Here is a 21,015-nt window from a genome sequence, read left to right as displayed (position 1 = left end):
CTCCAGAGGGATTTGGGGGCTTTTCTTCAATGGGAGTTTGGCATGTTAATTGTTGCCTTTGTGTGGGCTTTGAGTTTAGCGGTTGGGGGATTGTATTTAAATGGGACTGAAGTTCTAGGGGGTGGGATTCAGATTAGGCCTTTATGATTGGTGTGCAGTATTTGAATGTGCCAATAACTTGTTCTTACCTGGCCTGGTTATGGGGAGTTGGTGGCAAAACAGGGAAAATAAAAAAAATTAAAATAATAAATAAAAAAAAGAAGGGGAATTTGCATGGTCAAATTTGATATTAAGGGAAAATATTGTTGTATTTATTTTCATATAAGGTTTGGGATTGGAGTTTCGTTTCTGGTGGGTATGGTTCGGAATGGTTTTCTTGATGTATGTATTTCTGCTTATCTTAGGTCTGCGTTTTGTCAGACTGACAATTTCTGTGCAAAATATGTGCTTTTTGTCTCTTGTTGTCTATGTGTTTTTGTTGTTGTGTCTACAATTTTTCCCTCCCCCCTTTTTTTTTTTTGGAACCCGCCCTTTGTCCTGGATTGTTACTGTCTATATTGTACTGATCTGATTTGGGAGTTATGGTTGCATTAACTTTTGTTTCATGGAATGTTAAGGGAATTGGAAATGTTGTGAAACGACGCAAGGTTCTGGCGAGATTGTGGAGAAGTAGAGCTGATGTGGTGTTCCTTCAAGAGACCCATCTAGATGAACATACTGAAAAATACCTGGTCAACTTTAAATATTCTAGGGCGGTCTCTAATTGCTATGATTCTAAATCTAGGGGGGTGAGCATCTTGTTTAGGAAGGGCCTGTCGTTTAAGATTGAAAAGGCAGTTATGGATGAGGAAGGTAGAATCCTGTTACTTGACGTACTCCTTGATGGGAAAAAAATGACGTTTGGCTCAGTGTATGCGCCGTGCTCGCCAGCTGTTTCTTTTCTCAATCAATTGAGCCTTTTGTTAGATGGCATGGAAGGTGATTCAGTGGTGTTGGGCGGTGACTTTAATCTAGTGATGAAAAGTAAGATAGATCGTAAATCTGAGTGTAGATATTATAATGAGAAGATTAGTGAGGAACTTAGGGCATTTGTATTTAAATACAATCTTATTGACATATGGAGAGAGCTTCATCGTGGCAAAGAGGAATTTTCATTCACCTGTTCATGATTCTTTCTCCAGGATTGATTATTCCTTTATTGGTATAGCTTTGAGTAGTCACACGACCTCGACGAATATATTGGAAAGAAACATCTCTGATCATGCTCTATTAGACCTCCAGTTGATTTTGGACAATATAAGCCCTAAAACGAGAAGATGGAGGATGCAAGCCGCAACGTTGAAAGATAAGATGATTCTGGAGGGTCTAGAGGCATTCATTGGGCAATACTTGAAGGAAAATATAGGCTCGGCCAGTATTAAGTCTGTTTGGGATTGTTTTAAGGCGGTCTTGAGGGGAGAATTGATTAGTAGGTCTGCCCATAGGAAGAAGAAGCAAAATTTGATTTGTGTTCTGGAGACAGAGATCAGTGACTTGCAGAGGGTTTGTGCTACTGATGTTTCAGGACAATCCAAACTGAAATTGTGTACGTTAGAGGCGGAACTGAAGACTTACATTCAAAATTTGGCGAGTAAAAGTTTGTTTTATTCAAAACAGAAGTTTTGGGAGGCAGGTGATCGTAATGGCAAATTGTTGGCATATAAGCTTAAGGAGATGGTGTCTGAATCTTGTGTTTCTTCCATACAAACTGATGGTGGTACTACCTTAAATAGGAGTGATGATATTTGTGGTTATTTCAAAGATTATTATGAATCATTGTACAGAGAAGACTGTGACCCGACTGTAGATAAGCTTGACACATTTTTTGAGAAGATTTCGCTCTCCAAACTGACTCTGGAGAAACGTACTTCTCTTGATGCTGCGATTGAGGTTGCTGAAGTTAGTTTGGCCATATCCCAAATGAGAGATGGAAAATCACCGGGTCCCAATGGTATTGTCTCGGAATTTTATAAGCAATTCGAAGTCCAATTAGCACCTGTTTTTTGTGAACTTTATAATGAGTTTGTTTTTTCGGGAATGATGTGCGATTCCATGAAAGAGGCTATGATTGTGGTGATACCAAAACCTAATAAGGATCACACTCGCTGTGGAAACTACAGGCCTATCTCAATGCTAAATGTGAACCTAAACATTTTCACAAATATTTGGGCCAACAGATTGGGTTTATGTATGAAAGACTTGGTTGATGGGTCACAGGTGGGTTTCATTCCAGAGAGGTATGGCTATGACAATATTCAAACTGTATTAAATGTAGTTGATGCCCGATTTGGAGGGACACAAATGAAGTCATTGGTTTCTTTGTTGCTGAAAAAGCCTTCGACAGGGTAAATTGGAAGTTTTTGAAATTCACTTTGCTAAAAACGGGTTTTGGCCCGTTTTTCATGAGAATGGTAGAATGTATTCATAATGATGTTAAGGACCGGGTATTGGTTAATGGTGTGGTTTCAGATTCATTTCAGTTGTTGAGGGGCACGAGGCAGGGTTGTCCGTTGTCACCTTTTTTGTTTGATCTGGCGTTGGAACCTCTTGCTACTTATTTTAGACAATGTGAGATTATTAAAGGTATTCATGTCGGGAAAGTTGAGGTGAAAGTCCTATCGTATGCTGATGACATGCTTCTCATGTTATCAAATCCAGAAGTGTGTGGTGATGTAATAAAATCGATGTTTCAAGAAGTGGGTGAACTGTCGGGACATAAGGTGAACTGGGAAAAAACTGAGGTTTTCCCCTTGTCTGGTAGGTGTGACGGTTCAATTTTGAGTTTGTGGAATTGTAAATGGTCTCCAGGGGGGGTTAAGTATCTAGGAATACATATTATTGGGGATTTAAAGAAATTACTGCAATATAATCTGGATTTGATAACCGGGCAAATGTCTTTATTGATTAGGAGATGGGAGAGGTTGACTTTGAATCTGTGGGCTAAGATGAATACAATTAAAATGGTTCTTTTGCCGAAAATCTTGTATGTTCTTCAGTCCATCCCATTATTGTTGTATAAGAATAAGCTGCTTAAAATTGAAAAACTTTTTTCTTCCTTCTTGTGGGGTTCTGGAAAAAGGCCTAGAGTTCTGAAATACATGCTAGTACAAAAAGTTGAAGACGGGGGATTTGGATTCCCTGACTTGGTAAAATACTATAATGCTTTTTTACTTAAAAAAAAGCTCATATTATTTTAGAGATTGTGGGGTGAATGAACCAATCTGGTTATGTATGGAACGGGGCATTTGTGATCCTTTTGACTTGAGGTCCGTCTATTGTATGGATAAATTGCCAGTTAATAGATTGAAGTTGTGCCCGATTGTGGCTACTAGACAGGTGATTGGAGGATGGTTTCGAGATAATGGAATGAGTTATGGTTTCAGTAGGGATGCTTCTATATGGTACAATACTGCCTTACAGATTGATAATACATGTTTGAATTGGCTCAGATGGATTGACAAGGGTATTCTGAAATTGGCAGATGTGCTGGATGGAGATAGGTTGTTGGTTTTGCGGAATTGACGAATAGGTACGGTTTGAGGCGAAATGAACTGCATAGGTACTTAGCTTTTGAGAATATGATAAATAATAGATTGGAATTGGCTGATGGTTCTATTGGGAATAAACCGGAGATTGGTACTTTATTGGAAGGTCCGGAATACGGGGTAAGTACTTATATACAATTTATGCCTATTGATGAGAAACTCAGGGGGGCATGGTCTAGATTAAGAAATGTGTGGTCGGATGATATTCTGGTTGAACTTTCTGAGTTAGATTGGAAATACATTCTGAAGGTTAATTTGACATTGGGTCCTGATATGGGGTTACGTTTGATTAGACACAAAATTATTGGAAGATTATATTTGACGCCGGTTAGGATGTTTAAACTGGGGCTCCGGTCAGATGATTTGTGATGGGGTTGTAATAATGATAGGGGTACATTTTTGCATTTGGGATTGCCCGAGAGTGTTGGAGTTTTGGTCGGCAGTGATTGATAGAATTGACTTGATTTTTGATGTGGTTTTGCAGAGGTCGGCAGTGAATATCATATTACTTTCCCGTAAGGACAGGGGTCGTCGGATTATGAGACATTCTTGTTGGATTGATAGAGCCATAATGGTGGCTATCAAGTTAATACTCAGGGTTTGGAAATCGAGGAAGAAACCTAATGTAGATGAATGGCTGATGGAATTACATGTTTTGGCACAGTATGATAAGGTTTCATTTCATAATAAAGATAAGGATGAATACTATTTGAATCTTTGGGGTCCCTTTATGGCTCTATATGATTGATGGGTAGATGGAAAAAAGTTTTTTTTTTTGTTTGTTTGTCCTGTCTTGTGTGGTTGTGGTTATCTTGCTGGTTATGCTTCACTAAGGTTGATTCCTTGTTTGAGCTGTATATCTATGATGCTCTAGTCCTTTTGTAAATTTCACTTTTTCTGCTGATTGTGAAGCATTGTTACTTTTGCTATTAATGCTTATATGAAAAACAATAAAGTGTTGTTGAAAAGTTAAAAAAATGATTTTAAAAAAGACTACCCTACTTGGTTTGCACTTCACTAATGTAGATGAACAACCCCTCCAAGTGGAGATATATTGTGACAGTTTCTGGAAAAACCTTGAAATTCCTCTTAAAAGTAGTCTTGTTTTACCTCTAGACATGTATGTATATTCTAATTTTCATTTGGAATCGTTGAATTACTGGAACGTTGGGCTCTTGTGGGGGTTTGCACCCAAAGCGTTATGAAACTGTGACAGGACCCCCTCCTACAACATATTGAGGGGAGCTGAGAGCTATTTAGTTTGTGCCTCTAGCCTAGGAGAGCCTGGTTAGCTTCAAACCAACAGCAACCAGGAGCTACTTATTCCTCCCCAGGCCAGTTGGTGCCTTACACACTTGCATATGTGGCATTAAAGGGATGGTTCGCCCAAAATGTTTTATTTTAAAAATAGATAGGCAACATTAAAATAAATCGATTCCCAAGTCCCTATGTAAAATTTTGAGCAAATCAAGCTCAAAGAAAGCACATGGGGGCATCCATTTTGTGAAATAGATGCCCGCCGCTGTGCTCGCTTTGGCTTTTGCGGCACTAATGAAGGAAAAGCCAGCCAGCTGTAGTAAACAAAAGCTACCACTGGGTGGCTTTTCCTTCATTGGTGCTGTACGCGGAGGACAGGGACCGGAGACTACAGGCAGAAAAGCTGCAGCTGCATCAAGGTAAGTGCTATTTTTTTAATAAAAATAAACACTAGCAGCGTTTTTTTTTCTAGGTTTTCCAGGCTGGAGGAGCCCGGAAAACTTAGAAATAAAACCGCAGCTTTAAAAACGTATTTATGTTTACGGTTGCTTTTGAAGCGACCGCAAACATAAATACAACGTTATTGTGTTTGAAAACGCTGCGGTTTTTCTTTCTAAGTTTCTCAGGCTCCTCCGGCTCGGAAAAGCCTGAGAAACTCAGAAAGAAAAACCGCCGCATTTTCAAACACAACTGCGTTGTGTTTCTGCCTGCCGTGGCTATCACTTTGGGTCTCCGGTGCTCCCCCAAGAGAGCACCAGAGACCCAAAGTGAAAGCCAAGGCAGGCAGAAACACAACACGGTTGTGTTTACATGCCGCAGTGTTTCTGCATACAGCTGATTTCCCATTTGGGGCTCTCGGGATCCCCATGGGGGGCCCGAGAGCCCCAAATGGGAAATGCTAAATGCTGCAGTGTTTCTGCCCAAATCTACTTTCCCATTTGGGGCTCTAGGGCTCCCCACGGGGAGCCCTAGAGCCCCAAAAGGGAAAGCAGATTTAGGCAGAAACACTACGCGGTTGTTTTCTGCAATGCTAAATGCTGCAGTGTTTCTGCCTAAATCTTGGGGAGCCCTAAAGCCCCAAATGGGAAAGCAGATTTAGGCAGAAACACAATGCGGTTGTGTTTGAAAACGCTGCGGTTCAGAGGAGCCTGAGAAACTTAGAAAGAAAAACCGCAGCGTTTTCACACACAATAACGTTGTATTTATGTTTGCGGTCACTTCAAAAGTTACCGCAAACATAAAAACAACGTTTTTAAAGCTGCAGTTTTATTTCTAAGTTATCTGGGCTCCTCCAGCCCCGAAAACGTAGAAAAAAAAACGCAGCTAGTGCTTATTTTTAAAAAAAATAAATAGCACTTACCGAGATGCAGCTGCAGCTTTTCTGCCTATAGTCTCCGGTCCGCGACCTCAGAGTCCTGGCACCAATGAAGGAAAAGCCACCCAGTGGTAGCTTTTGTTTACTACAGCTGGCTGGCTTTTCCTTCATTAGTGCCGCAAAAGCAAAAGCCAGCACAGGCGGGCATCCATTTCACAAAATGGATGCGCCCATGTGCTTGCTTTTGCAAATTTTGAGCTTGAATTGCTCAAAATTTTACATAGGGACTTGGAAAAAAAAATGCCAATCGTTTTTTTTTAATATTGCCTATCTATTTTTGAAATAAAAAAATTTGGGGGAACCATCCCTTTAACTTTGAGCATTTAGAAATGCTTACAAGGAAGAATTAGGGCACATCCAGTACACATTTAAACATAATGAATGAAACACACCATTTCATGTGTAAGTGAAATTTGTGGTGTGCTGAATACTCTCTCCTGGATCCCCAGTGGTAGCTCCTGCTACTGGGTGATGTCCGACACCCAGGAGCTGGTTTTAGCTGTTGCCATATGTGCTCATGGGCTTTGCAACAGGAAAGTGCCGAGTTAAGCTGGTCATGGCTTCCCACATCCACTGAATTTCAAGGCTTTTGTAGCGTTAAATATGTGAAAATTAACTGCACCTTAACTGAGTTTTGTTCAGTGAATTTCCAGGGTTTTGTCATATCATAGGTTTTTTACAGGCCACTAGCCAGGCCATGACCCGTGGTAAAGGCATTCGGCCCTGTCCACGGTACATTTGAAAAACACTACTGTACCAATGTACCCACGGCCGAAGGCCAGTTCAGCTGTACATGTACCCCCAATATGATTCTTTTAGGCCCACTAGGTGGACACGGCCTGCGGCCATGGTCACGATGCATGTCTTCGGGACCACGAGCCAGGGCTGAGAGCGCCTTCAGCCGTGCCCGCTGTATATTTTAAAACACTACTCGGCCACTTACCATGGCTATCAGCCATGGCCACTGTACATGTTCCCCCAATATGTTTCTTTTGGACCCACTAGCTAGCCACGGCCTTAAATCGCGGACAATATACATGTCTTTCGGGCCCACTAGCCAGAGCCTTCGACCCTGGCCAGTGGTCACAGAGTTTAGCCATGCCCACTGTATATTTTAAGACTACAGAGCCACTAGCCATGACGTTCGCCCATGGCTGTGTCCACTGTATATGTTACCCCAATATGTTTCTTTTGGATCCACTGGGTGGCCAAAGCCTTTGGCCCACACGTCTTTCAGGTCCACTAGCCTGGGCCTTTGAAGCTAGCCAGTGAGCATGGCCTTCGTTCTCACTGGCCAGTGCCATATTACACCCCTTGACACCCATTGACATGTTGCCCCAGTAGGTTACCCCACACCTCAATGTAAAATGACACTTTTTTGCATTAATTTCATTTTGTTAACTTTCTTTTTAAAATGTTTTCCCATCACCATGGTTATATCCGCAACTAGAAATAACCTTGGATATTGCGAAAATATTGGCATCTACTCTACATGTAATAACCTTGAATATGGAAAAATAACCTTGAATAACATTAGCGCTCTGAACTTGGTAAGACCCCCGTCTCCCCAGATCCCCAGCTCCACGTGGTGTCATCATTTCCCATCTCCACCTCTAGCCTGATGCCATTTCATCCTTTTTCCTCCTCCAAAAGGCATTTGTTCAACATTTATTTTTTGGATAACCTTGAATATTTCCGTGAAGTCGCAAATATCTCTCGCATCTGACAAAAAAATGCTGGCTATTTTATCTCTGAAAAAGCCTTTATGCTGCAATGTAACATGGGATATATCTATAATTTTAAATATTTAAACAACTACTGGAAGCAATAACCGCAGACCCACCCTCCGCCGCCCCTTCCTGGAAACTGAGTTAATGCTTCGTGCCCAAGCTGTTTCCTCCCTGGTCCAATTCCCTCCAGTGGTTTTCGCTGTGCACTTAAGCAAATATTGGCCTTTTTTGTCTATTGGAAAGTGAATGGGGACTAGGCCAAAACTATGTTTTTCTTGCTTTCTTAATAACGTCTTTCTTTTTTGACGGATCTTTTCCAAAATGTCCAGTCTGGATGGGGATGGGGGAGGCATCAACACAATTTTATCTACAAAATGTCTGCTAAATCCGTCTCACAAATCAAAAGTAATGAGCAATTCATGTTTTCGATATCCTATTTTTCTCAAAACTCAACTTAACTATACCACTTCACTATAATATATTTATACATATATAAAACCCCAAGCAATAAAAAAGACTCGAATAAAAACCCTTTCACCAGAAATGTGAAAGTAGAATAGTCCATTTGAGCAAGTCGGGTATTACACAATGCCAACTAGTAGCCATCACTGGAAATTCATCTCCAGTTCTAAACCACATTAGCAAGACATTGTGGGTATACAAATGAGGCCAAATGGAAATGTTTTTCTCCATGAATTTGTCTTTGGCTTAGAGGGCAGTGCTACTTTATACCTAGGTTAATCAACCCAAGACAGACATTTTTTAAGGCTGTCAGTACAACTACATACCTGGTTTCACCCTTATTAGGGATCATCAGTGCAGTATAGTCCTGACAGCTTTTGTGGTTGGAGCATTGGTACATGTTTTCAAAACACCAAGAAAGCTATGGTGGGTTTAAAAAGTCTTGAAAAACCCCTTTCACCGGAAATGTTAAAGTAGAATAGTCCATTTGAGCCAAGTCCCACATTCCACAATGCCACCTAGTAGCCATTGCTGGAAGTTCACCTCCAGTTCTGAACCAAATCAGCAATACTGAACTGACAATTTCTAATAAGGGTGAAACCAGGTATGCAGTTGTCCTGACAACCTTGCAAAATGTCTTGCTTGGTTTGATTAAGCTATGTATAAAGTAGCACTTCCCTCAAAGATAATTTCCTGGAAAAAAAAGATTGGCATTTGGCTTAGTTTACATACCACAATGCCTTGCTGATGTGGTTCAGAACTGGTGGTGAGGCTAGGGGAGGCTACTAGGTGGCATTGTGGAATGTGTGATTTGGCTCAAATTGACTATTCTACTTATATATATCTTAGAGCTGTGTTTGCTGCTCTATGGTTCAGGTAAAACCAATTTGCATTGACACCGCCTAAAATTCTGGTGCTAATAAAATTAGAATCGATGGATGGAATTGGAATTGCCCACCACAATTTTCTGCCACGGGCCCCTCCAGACTGGGAATTTTGAGGAAAACTCATTAAAGGGTTTAAAATGTATTAAAAAAACAAAAATGCGGTTTTCTGTCTACCTCATTCATTTTGCCATAAAGCAAAAAAGGTGCATCCGTTGAAAAGTCGTAATGTGAGAAACTCTGAACCGATTTGCACCAAATAAGAAATAAGTTGCGTACAATGCATTGCAGATATTTCTTTTCCTGGTTTGGTCTAAATCCATCCAGTACTTTTTTTAATAGTCGATGGTTAAAGGGTGCACAAGTTCCAAAAAAAGTTTATATCTCCCATGGTGCGTTGCATTAGTGAGACTTTTCAGAGATGAAAAGCCACCCGTTTTTTTTTATTTCTGTGTGAGTACTTACCTCAGGAATGCCACAGGAAGCCAAAAAGCATGATTTAAAGGGCAGAGAGGGATGTTTTCACACTAGGGTTAAGGTGTGGGGTGAGAAATAGAACCACATGTGTAGTAGGAGAATTTGGGATGGGCTGGAGAGCCGATTTAGCGACACGCTTTAATTGTGCCATGGGAATCCCGTGGGATTCCAGCTGAAATGTTTTTTTAATTTAGTAAGTGTGATACTTTTTGCATTTAGACTTTACACACTTTTTGAATTTGTGACGTCCAAATTCCATTTATAAAGGTCCATATATTACCCATACAACAAATGACATTCATTCTAAGCATATATTAACTGTAATACAACAGTTTACTACACAGGATTTTCTTCTGCTTTATAGCTAAGTTAAAATAATCAATGATAAAAACCAATTAGAATCATGTTATTCTCCATTACCAACAGTAAACCAGTTTCTACACTAGTATGCAGCTGAAACGTCACAATGTGCATGGGAAAAACATCTCTCATGTGAACTGAGTGAAGGGGTATAGCAAGGATTTACACAGAGTGCGATAGATAAGGGCACCTAGAAAGGAAGGGGGCCACACAGAGAGTGGTAGTGAGGATGGGGACACATTTTACAATGTCGAGTGTTTTCCCACTAAAACGGCAATCGATGCATTACTGCTGGAATGATTAGCGTGGTAATAGAAGGCAGCATTGATGTGATCATCGTTTAACATGGGAATTTCCTGGGGGAATCTACGAGAAATCAATGGTGGGTGAGAACATTTCTGGGGGCGGGGCCAATGATCATTGGCTCATGCACTTTAAGTTGTGTTGGTGCAACACGGACAGAGCCCATGGCCGTTGGGATCTGGTAATTTGCTAATGTGGGGGATATGGGCCTAGCCTGAAGGCCTGGCCAACTGGTCTTTTTTACCCATTGTTGCAACGTGGGCAGTGGACACAGGCGGTGGGATGTGGTTAGTTACTAAGCTGAGGGACATGGGCCACAGCCGTAGGTCACTGTGTTTTTGCCTTATTGTTGAAACATGGCAGTGAACATGGTCGAAGACCGTGGCTGGTGAGATCTGGTTAGTTAATACACAGAGAGTAACTGGCAAAGTATCTTTTTTCAAAGATTAATTAAGGTGATCTGATTTATTGCAACAAAACCTTTGTGTGGAAGTGATGACAATCTAAACTCAAGAGTCCCCCCACCCGTTTCTCAGCCCATGAGCACATACATGAGATCACAACAGAGATCAAAAATGACTTTATGGCAGACATCTACATGGGGACTCTTGAGTTAAGATTGTCATCACTTCCCAACCCCGTCATTACTTTGCAACCCTGCCAAATTGTAAGCGTTTTGTTACAATGAATCGGCACGTCTCTTAACTATTTTTTTTGCACTGAAAATATATATGTAAAATATTTCTTGTCTTCAATACACTTTGCATCACCCACCTTTCTTTGACCTCTAGACTCCAATAGTTCCTCCTACACAACAAATTGGCTTTATATTCCCCCACCTCCTTTACTCTGGGACTTTGTGCCTGTCCTAACTGGAAAGGAGACCAGTCAACCAGTCTCAGAATTCATATTTCTGTTATTTTCGAAGCCCGTTTGCCTCCGTTTTTGTCCAAGACCCCCCTTTCCTTTACTAAATTCCTTCCCCATTCCCCTCCCAGCTTACCCTGTAGTCACATGCACCCGATTGGAGGATTGGGATCATGTGATAGTGCTCCACCCCTAAAGAACCAAACCCTGTGGGCAGGCTTGCTCGAACAGCCAAAGAGCAATGGCTGAGATTGACACCTGTTTGCCAGCTTGCCTCTGTCCCGAACTGCCACCCTGCTCATCGACCAGGTAAACAAAGGCTCCACTCACCTCTGTATAACCGAAAACACGTTGCACTGTGATATTTACCTCTTAATACAGTGCACTGTGATATTTGGTCCCTGTTATTCCCACTGAGATACTTGCTGCGTGGTAATGTGCACAGTGATTCTTATTCCTTGCTCATTCCATTGCTAGCTCCCAGAATCTTGCACTGCAATATTTGCTCCCTGCTACTTGCACTTTGGTATTTGCTCAATGGTAATGTGCACTGTGACATTTGCCCCTGCTATTTGCAATCTAAGTGCACTGTCATATTTTGTAACCGCTAGTCATATAGCACCCTACTAACTTTTTCAGTCACCCTCCATAACTTACATCGTATCTCGTCACACCAATTAACACGGTTCACAAAACGTAACAACCAGAACCACCGTTAAGCATATATAAACAAATACAAACTGATATGGATCACTATACAAACCCAGTTGTGTAGCAAGATTAACCCACAGTGCTCCCTAAATGACCATACCAATCAAACGCACCATACCGAACTTTGACAAGTTACACAGCATGCATATCCCCTTCAGAATAAACCCAGGACATCCTCTGATGGCCTACGCGCAAAACACACATAGAAACATTCCCGGCGAACACCTTCTGATCTGTGCGCATCAACACAACAGCAAGACTATCTTGTGCTGCTAACTCTTCCTCGGCTGACCAACCCCAAATAATTCTCCTCCAAGTTCCAGAGAGCCAAGAGATGATAGAAATTGCGGCAGAAGCACTACATAAAACCCAATATCCTAACATGCAGTGTGGCGTGGTCTTCTGCTGCATGTCTCAGTGCATTCTTGGTGTAGACTAGCTGCCATTTCATTACAACTCCTCCAATCGTAATGGTAGTCCTCTCTGCAGCGTCTGCTGTGCTTCTTGGTGATGTTCCTGTTGCACTCCGTACGGCATCATTTGGCGCGTTTCCTGATTTATTTTAGTGTCCTTGGTGCGGTCCGATAGTGTGTTTCCAAATTCAGCTTCTTGCGAGTTGCCGCTTGTAATGCATTTCTGGTTTCATCGTCTGCTGCACTTAGTGGTGCAGCTCCTGCTGCAACTCTTAGTTCCACCGCGGTTTCAATTCTTTGCTTTTGATGTACTGTTCGGTGCCGAACATGAGTCATAATCTGGTGGACCCAGGGCATCGTCTCTTAGTTTTCTGGTGCTTGTTATCAAGGCAGCTCCTGGTGCATTTCTTGACACGGCTGCTCACTGATTTGGTGATACCGTACTTGCTCTGTTCTTGCTACCGCATATCGTTAATTCTCCAACTGAAGGTCCTGTCGCCTCGTTGCATCCCTTGCGGTGCCACTACTACTGTATTTCGGGTTCCTCGCCCCAATTTGCAGCTCGTTGCCTCCTGGTGCATCTCTGGCTGCACACCTGTAGTGCGGCCCGTTGCTTCTCCCGTCGCACCCTCTTGCTGCTCGCTATGCCGCCCTCCTGCCATACGCGTCGATTCCTCTTCTACTGCCTCTCCTGTTGTGCCCCCTGCTGCACGCTTGACTCATCTCCCGCTGTTTCTCTTCTGTCGCATCCATCCTTCACAGCAGCTCCTCCTGCCGTACAGACTCTGCTGTAATTCTTATGTTCGTGCAACGCTGCTCCCTCCTTTCCTTACTTTTTTCTTGCTTGACGTCCCTGGTGCATGAATCCCCAGATGCTGCAGCCCGCGCTCTGCGAGCCGACTGTTCTCTGATGCTGTCCCTGCCCCTCGCGCCTCCTGCCAGCTGTGCGCGTGCCATCCACTCAGAGCGCGTGCCAAGACTTCGCGCCGGGCGGCCGTTGGGCGGGACGGAGGCGGGTGAAAGCGAGCCACGAGCGGGGTTGAACCGAGGAGCTGTTGGGCGGCACCGACGGCCGAAGTAGGCGGTTACAGAAAAAAAAGGGGCTACGTCTCAATAGCTAGCGGGTGGGCGGCTCTGAGAGAAGTTAAGGAGAGGGCTGATAATTGCGGTAGTGGGACCGTGGGACAGCGTGACGTTCTGAAGTGAAGGGTAGGCGGGTGAGGCGGGGGGTGCTCTGGGTCCGAAAGAGAGCGCGCCTGACCCTACCCTGGTGTATCTAACGACGGGGCTTGGCTGGCGGTGGGCGGTATGGCAGTGAGTCTTGTCATACTGTGGCGGGTGGTCACTACGAATCTCGCCCGCCCTCAGTAGGCGCGTCATAGCCATGTGGCGGGTGCGCAAGCGAGCTGCCTGCGAGTGGACTTGAACGTGGGCGTGGCAACTGTGGTGGTGGGCGTGGTTTTGGGTTCCCGCATCCTCCGCCCCCCAAGCTGGGTATGTGGGCGTGGCCTTGCCTTGAGCCTCCAGCGCCCGGGCGCGCGCCTGCCGAACCCCTTGCTCCCGCCGGCCGCGCGCTGGCCCCGCCCCGCCCGGCGGCTGCTGTCACCGTGGCCGCGCTCAGTATGTGCGGCTCTGCTGCTTCCAGAGCGGAGCAGCGCCCGAGCCCCGGAGCCGGCCGGAGCTCGAGCCAAGGAAGCAAGCGGCGGTACCGGCAGCTGGAGCAACGCGGCAGGGCTAACGTGGACAGGATGTGGCGGCGCAGCTGGCAGCAGGTAAGAGGATCTGACTGAAATGACAGACCATGACTGTCACCACACCTACTGTCAGCAGAGTCACATCACACTGGATGCTGGACACTGTACTCGTGCATGACTGTCACCACACTGTTTGGGGCACCAGATCCCGCTGTTTGCTGCTGCACTACCAGTTAATTTTGCGCCCACTGCACCAAGAAGGGAGTGCTTTCGCAGTGCTCCAGGCAGGCGTCCCGAATTACACTGTACTGATGTGTGCCTGCACTGCAAGTAGAAATGCATACTGCCTGTTGAGCTCACTCTTTGGCTCTTCATTTAGCCAGATAACGCTGTGCCAATCCATGGCACTACACTGCACTGATTTAGAGCGAAGCAGTGCAAGCTCACATTGCACTGTTGTAGAGCGCTGCTCTTTCGAATCCGTTTCACCAATCCAGGGCACAGACCTGTCAGATCACGCTGCGCTGGGGTTTGATACTGTCCTGGCAGATCACACTGATCTGTGATAATGGGCTGTCAAATCACGGCGCACTCACATACGATATCACACTGGTAAACCAGTATGCACTGTTCTTTTAGAAAGCACACTAGATCGGAAAGCGTTCATGTGTCAAGGTGCACTGACAGATAACTTTGCAATGAAGCCTGGCAATGACAATTCACATCACGCTGCCTTTTATGTGATGCTGCACTCTCAGATCACGCTGCACTATTCTACAGTACTGTACAAGCAGATCCAACTTCGCTGATATATGATACCACGCTGTCAAATAAAACCTCACTGTTCCTGTAACACTGCCTAGAAACATCACACTGCACTAATCTTTGACACCAAAGTCCTAAATCCCAGTGGCCGAGGAATCTGCACTGTCAGGGCAAACTGCACTAAGTGTCACTGCAGTGCAATATGAATCCCCATCTACCTATTTGGTAAGGCACTACTGTTAAAGTGTGAAGCTCGATCACTGGGCACCGATCTGGGATACTGCTTTGCAAGGTCAAAATACACTTTTCTGTGACATTGCACTGCAAGATCACACTGAAATGTCCTATGTTGTTTCACTGCTAAAGTAAAATACACCCATCGATGGTACTGCATGCCACCTTTCAGTGCAATGATCTCCGATACAAAACTGCTTTGATCTGTGATTCCGCACTGCCTCATCCAAACTTAGCGATACTTGAGAATGTCGGATCACGCTGCACTGTCAGATCACACTCCGCTTACGCATGCTAGTGGCTGTCAAGTCACACAGAAGTAGCCAAAGCTATTGCACTACTGTGCTGCTGTATAGTACGGCACTGGAAGATCCCACTGCACTGTCTATGAAACTGCACTGTCAGGTCTGACACTACAGTGCAAGATCACACTGTGCTGGTCGAAAACACTGCACATATACACTACACTGCACAGACCAGTCATATTGCACTGACGGACATCCTGGCTCCTACAGCACACACTACTGCCCTGCCAGAGCGTGTAACTCGTATGTGCAATACACGACACTGCACTGACAGATCAAACAGTAAACATTTATGATGCCGCAATAGCCAATCACACTGCACTGATGCTTTATTTCCGTTAACATCTCGACGCACTCATGCCCGACTGTCATTGGACAGCCTGTTTACACTCCAGTGGTGTATTACTACACAGCCAGATTGCACAGCACAGTGGCGCATCATTGTACAAAATACAAGGGAAGCTCACTCCACTGATGCAAATTAATGCGTGTCACTGCAAAAATGCATGGGGAGCTCACCGCAGAAATGCATGCCAGTGCACTACGCAGCTCTGCCAGCCCTCACTGCCCTCACTGCCCTCATATATGCTCCAATGCACTACTGGTCCACCCTGCACTGATCTAGTATAGTGCTCGTCCAGATCATACTGCACTGAACTGAGCCACTTCACGGCCAGCTCACAGTGCGGTGGCGCGCGACACTGCACTCCATGCAGTGCTCAGTAATACCGAGCCATATTGTACTGCTCTATGGCACTGTGCTGTCAGATCGCTCACATGGTACTCGCCACTGCAGTCGTCAAAAATGGATCTATGCATGCCAGTGCATGGCACACCACTGCAGGAAACCAGCCCAGACAGCAATGCTCGATGCATTGGCAGTGGAGCACTGCTGTGATCTGCAGCTACTGCTCCATGCATGCGCTGCAGCCGACCATTTTACATGCGACGGCTGCATGGTACCGCAGTATCTGCAATCAGTTCTCGCTGCACTGGTGCACAGCTCTGACGAGTCTACGCTGCCACTTCCAGCTAGGCTTAATGTTATATCATATGCCACTGCAGTGCATTTAGTGATGACATCACATCGCACACTGCCAGCGAATGACTGCTGCTTGCGCTAGATCGCGCAGCATCAACATAAGCTATGGCACACGGTGGCAAATGACACTAAGATGAGTATTGCCTCTACACACTCTTTCACTTCCGACCGCGCGGTTGGTTACTGCACACACTGTCGGCAGAGCTCACTTTACTAGTGCACGCTGCCGCGCAGACTTCCAGTTAACGCTGCAGGGATGCATGTGCCCACATCGCTGCATTAAAAAAGCAGGCCTGCTAGAAGTGCAGTAACATTTGTCACGACCTGCCCAATAACTCCTCTCCAAAACCACTGCTCGGTGGGGCTGTCGCTCCCGTCGTTGCGCAGCCCAGCGCATTGCCCCCACCTGCACCACACAACCCATTGCATTCAACACCTTTCACCAGCCACACGCTCACAGACAGTGCCAGGGGCCTTCACAGCGGGCGCTTCACGGATGGGCCTCCTAATCCACTAGCAGCTTTGAGTCCAAGCACTGCACCGAGCACATGCGCCAAACACACGCAACGAGCTGCCCATTGGAAGCCTGCCATTTCATTGAAAGCGTTGAGTGCGCGCACTTCATTCATTACGTAACAGTGCTGGAAATGGAAACAATGTACTGGGGGAAGCCTCTCATCCTTGCAGGGGCGTGGCCGCAGGGAGGAGGGTGGCAGAGCCGAGGGGCGTGGCCCCAGCCTAGGTCACACAATACAATATCTCTTCATAGAACCCAATCGTCTTCATTTCCATAAAAGCAAAGAGCATTATGGGAGCATAAGAATGTCCACAATTTTAAATTTGAAACGTCTTATATTGATTCAGTAAGAAACCATTTCGAGTGAATAATGGAAGCTGGCCACTGCAGTTTTGATTGTTCACACTACTTACTCATCTTAAGAAAAACATTCTGTTAATTGCAGGATATATACACCAGTTTGGAAAAGTGTGACAATTATGCAAGGCTTTGGCTGGTTCTGTATTCTGTTTCCCATGACTCTACTGAAAGTGTTTGTTGAAAAGTGGGTTGCTCGTGCATGTGCTAACTCGGCTTCCAAGGAGAATCCTGCTCTGAAGCTGAGTTATCGCGCTCACAAGCAACCCGCGCTTGCGTGAGCAGACTGCTTTCAGAAGACTTAGCAGTTTTTGCAGTCTTCTGAAAGTTGCCTGCTCGTTGAAGCGCGGTTTGCACGCCTGTGCAAGTGTTCAAAATAATACCCAGGCACAAATCCATGACCTTGGAGCAGAGACATCATTGTTCATATGGTCATGCAGACAGGTTTTCAGAGTTGGGGTGTTACTGTAGGATTGATTGATGGGGGCGGGGTCTAATTTTTTGCTGCATTACAAAATTGAGTGCATGGAAAGGTGCATCACTGATTACATGCACATTGCATACAAAAACAGCCGACTGCTGTAGGTAACTGATGTTTATTCCCTTGCATGATGACTTCCTGTACATTGGTTACATTACAGGTCCGGGTGATAGAGCTGTAAAATGTTTTATGTCCTGCTGGTCAAGCAGCCATTGATCATAGTGAATGTTCTGTGTGTCTTGCCGGTGTGTGTGTGTGTGGATTTGGGAGGTGAGGGCTAAAGTGATTGTGCTGGAGTTTTTATTTGCCTTGTCTGCGATTGGGCAAGTGATGGACACATGACGTGACAACATTTCTTGCTGTGCCCCAAATATTTCAGTTCAATACTCCATCACCCCTGATAGAATTGGAGAGAATAGCCAGGGTACCCATTATACAAGTGTGCTCCTCATGCAAGAATTGGTCTCCGGGAAGATGGTCTTTGAGGCACGGATGGAGCTCAGAGTAGGATTGTCCCGCTGAGAAAGGATGAGCTGTGGAATAGAGATGTTCCTTGAGGCCGGGATGGGCCTCAGGGCACCCACCGGTGGGTTTGGTGGTAGGGATTAGACTTGTGCCATGAATGGGCTGCAGAGATGGGATTCAATAAAGAGCTGGGCCTTAGAACAGGCATGGACGCAGAAGCGTGGACTAGGCCTCAGAGCAAAGAAGGGCCTTTCAGAAGGTCTGCGCCATGGAGTAGGTATGGGACTCAGGGCAGGGTTAGGGCTCAGGTCATGGGTGATTCTTGTGCCAGGGATGAATGAACATAAGTGGACACTGAAGCATGGAATGGCCTCAGGTCAGGGAGAGATCTTGTGTATGGATGGGCCATTGGGCAGTGATGGGCATTCATGCAGATTATAGGAATGCTGGTTTGAATGCAATAAAGAACAGGGCTGGGGGCGGGGAAGAGTTGGTGCGCAGTTACATGATATGATTAGTCTGTGTCTGGAATGTCAGATTGACCTGCTAGGTGGTTGTCTAAGAGGGCACCGTCTTCCTATGTCCTTCAAGATATACAGAAAAATTGAGGGTTCCGAGACAACAGTGGGGCCGAACCACGTCCCTTGTTCTTTTGGAGTCACATTCTCCCATCATTATTTTACTCACAACACTTTCAGTGTGCACCTATATTGCATTCTAGCACTATTTCCAAATGATGCTGGCTGTTGCCACATGGCATACAGTGTTTAATCCATTGTGCAAATAACATTGAGTTAAGGTGCATGACGAGTTCAGTGATATATAGCTGACCCATGTTTCGTGGATAACTGCACTTCCTCAAGTCTTTGTTTACTGTTTGTGTGCGCTGTTCGGATCAGTGTAAATACATTCAGCTATTTAGATGTACATACGCAAACCTCTCAAAATCACACATTTGCTCGTTAGTATTAATAATTTACAGGGTTTCTTCAATGAAATAATGATCGTAGTTTGGGTACATAGTCTATGCTAATAAACTTCTTTTGAGGTCACTGTGAACACGTAGCGACCGCCCTACAGCCAGGGGCTCTTTCCTCATTGTAGTAACGTGGTCCATAGGAACTGCAGTACACGTGTTAGGGGACCAGATTTTCCAAATAAAAATAATCAAGTGACACAAAAGTAGGACTTCAATTGGACAGTGGCTACCAAGACTACACATTTTTTTTATTTTATAGCTCATTTATTACGCGCTTATTACCAGCGAGTGGGTTCTGAGCGCGGGATCGGGATTCAAACCTGTGTTGCACCACTTTGTTTTGCTTCCAAGACAAACACTTCGCCCTGAGCTATCCTTCCATCAGTTTATGAGACGGTTTGTATGTGGGGCGGGGAGCAGACATTCCTCTGGATATAAACTCTTCGGATTTGGATGTGTCTGTAAGCATGTTAAAAACAAAGGAGCTTTAGCTCTGATTGCTATTCCAGGCATAGCTATGAAGCCTTTTTCCAAGCACTCTCTATGGTGCAATCATGCGTGTGGTTGTTAACTTAAAGGTTAGGGGTTCGAGCCCACCCTGAGATGGCAGAGATCAGGTTTAAGGGCCTGATTCATGGAATTCTTTGCATGGCGCAAAGTGACTTTGCACTACTGAAAAGTGACTTTGCATTGCTGACACAAACCCTGATTCATGGAACTGTGAAAGTGTGTTTTTGCAGTGCAAAAAGTCAGTGCAGAGTTCATTTTGCACACTGTGTTTATATACAATTAAAAACAAATATAGCTTTTTTTTGGTGTTGAATTGTTAGTAAACATTTGTTTTGGTCATGGAAATGTGAAGATGTATACTCTACCTACAGTCTGCATTTAGGATTTACCTGGAGGTCTCCCCCTGCCCCCTTTCTACAAAGGTGGCACATGTTTTAAAAACAAAAAAAAAAATCTCTTGGAACATCGGAAAAGAGGTCCCAATTCCAGGATAGTCCCAGTAAATCCGGGACATCAGATCACTCTACTTTTGTTAGCTGAGGTCCAGCTGTTTTTCGGTCTTGTTTAACCAACAATATCCTGTGGATGGCTGCCGGGGAAGGCTCACATTTCTAATGCTCAATGCGGCTTTGGTCCATCCAGAATTTTCCTCCACGATCCAAATAGTTGGTGACCTTCAACCGGTCTTCAGCACCTTTCGTTTTTTTGGTTGAAAGGTCTAAGTTTGTAAGCCACCAGAATAGGTTCCCATGGTCACCTTATGCACCACGCTCAATTCTGTGTTTTCTGCATCCTATATATATTTCACATGTTGTTTTGCAATATGTTGGATGAATTCTGCACAGGATGCAGATGCCGTGAAAAGTGTACTATATTCCACCGTGAGCAACCACACAAAGCCGTTCCGTGTAGGCATAAGAGTGGTGCACTGGTCGCAAATTCCTGCAATCTTACACATGTGGAAGATGGATTGTTTGCTGTGCTTCTGGGGTGTGTCTGTCAGACTAAGCCAGGAGCACCCTTGAGAAAATTCACAGATGTAGCATAAAAAGCCAGGACAAAGAACAAAAGGAAAACCAGGCTGCGAGAAAAGGATATCAGGAACCAGAAAACAGATCAAGGTGAAGGTCTAGCAAGGAGCATGCAATGCAATACACGAGCATGCAATACAAAATCCAGGCACTCCACCAAATCTTACTTACATTACAACTAGCAAGGGATGCAACGGCTAAAGACTTTTAAA

The 21,015-nt window shown here is 44.7% G+C and overlaps 1 protein-coding gene across 1 annotated transcript in view; it reads left to right on the top strand.

The window, feature by feature from the left end:
* Positions 1-12,320: 12,320 nt before the first annotated feature.
* ZNF469 (zinc finger protein 469) overlaps positions 12,321-21,015 on the top strand; it is a 369,159-nt gene continuing 360,464 nt past the window's right edge. The window contains exon 1 of the mRNA XM_069636113.1: positions 12,321-14,195. The gene's annotated coding sequence lies outside the window, so the exon portion shown is untranslated. The remainder of the gene's footprint in view (positions 14,196-21,015) is intronic.

Source organism: Ambystoma mexicanum, chromosome 1q (assembly GCF_040938575.1).
Source record: "Ambystoma mexicanum isolate Mex_15411 chromosome 1q, UKY_AmexF1_1, whole genome shotgun sequence".
Taxonomy (NCBI): domain Eukaryota; kingdom Metazoa; phylum Chordata; class Amphibia; order Caudata; family Ambystomatidae; genus Ambystoma; species Ambystoma mexicanum.
This window is presented reverse-complemented; position numbering and strand designations above follow the sequence as displayed.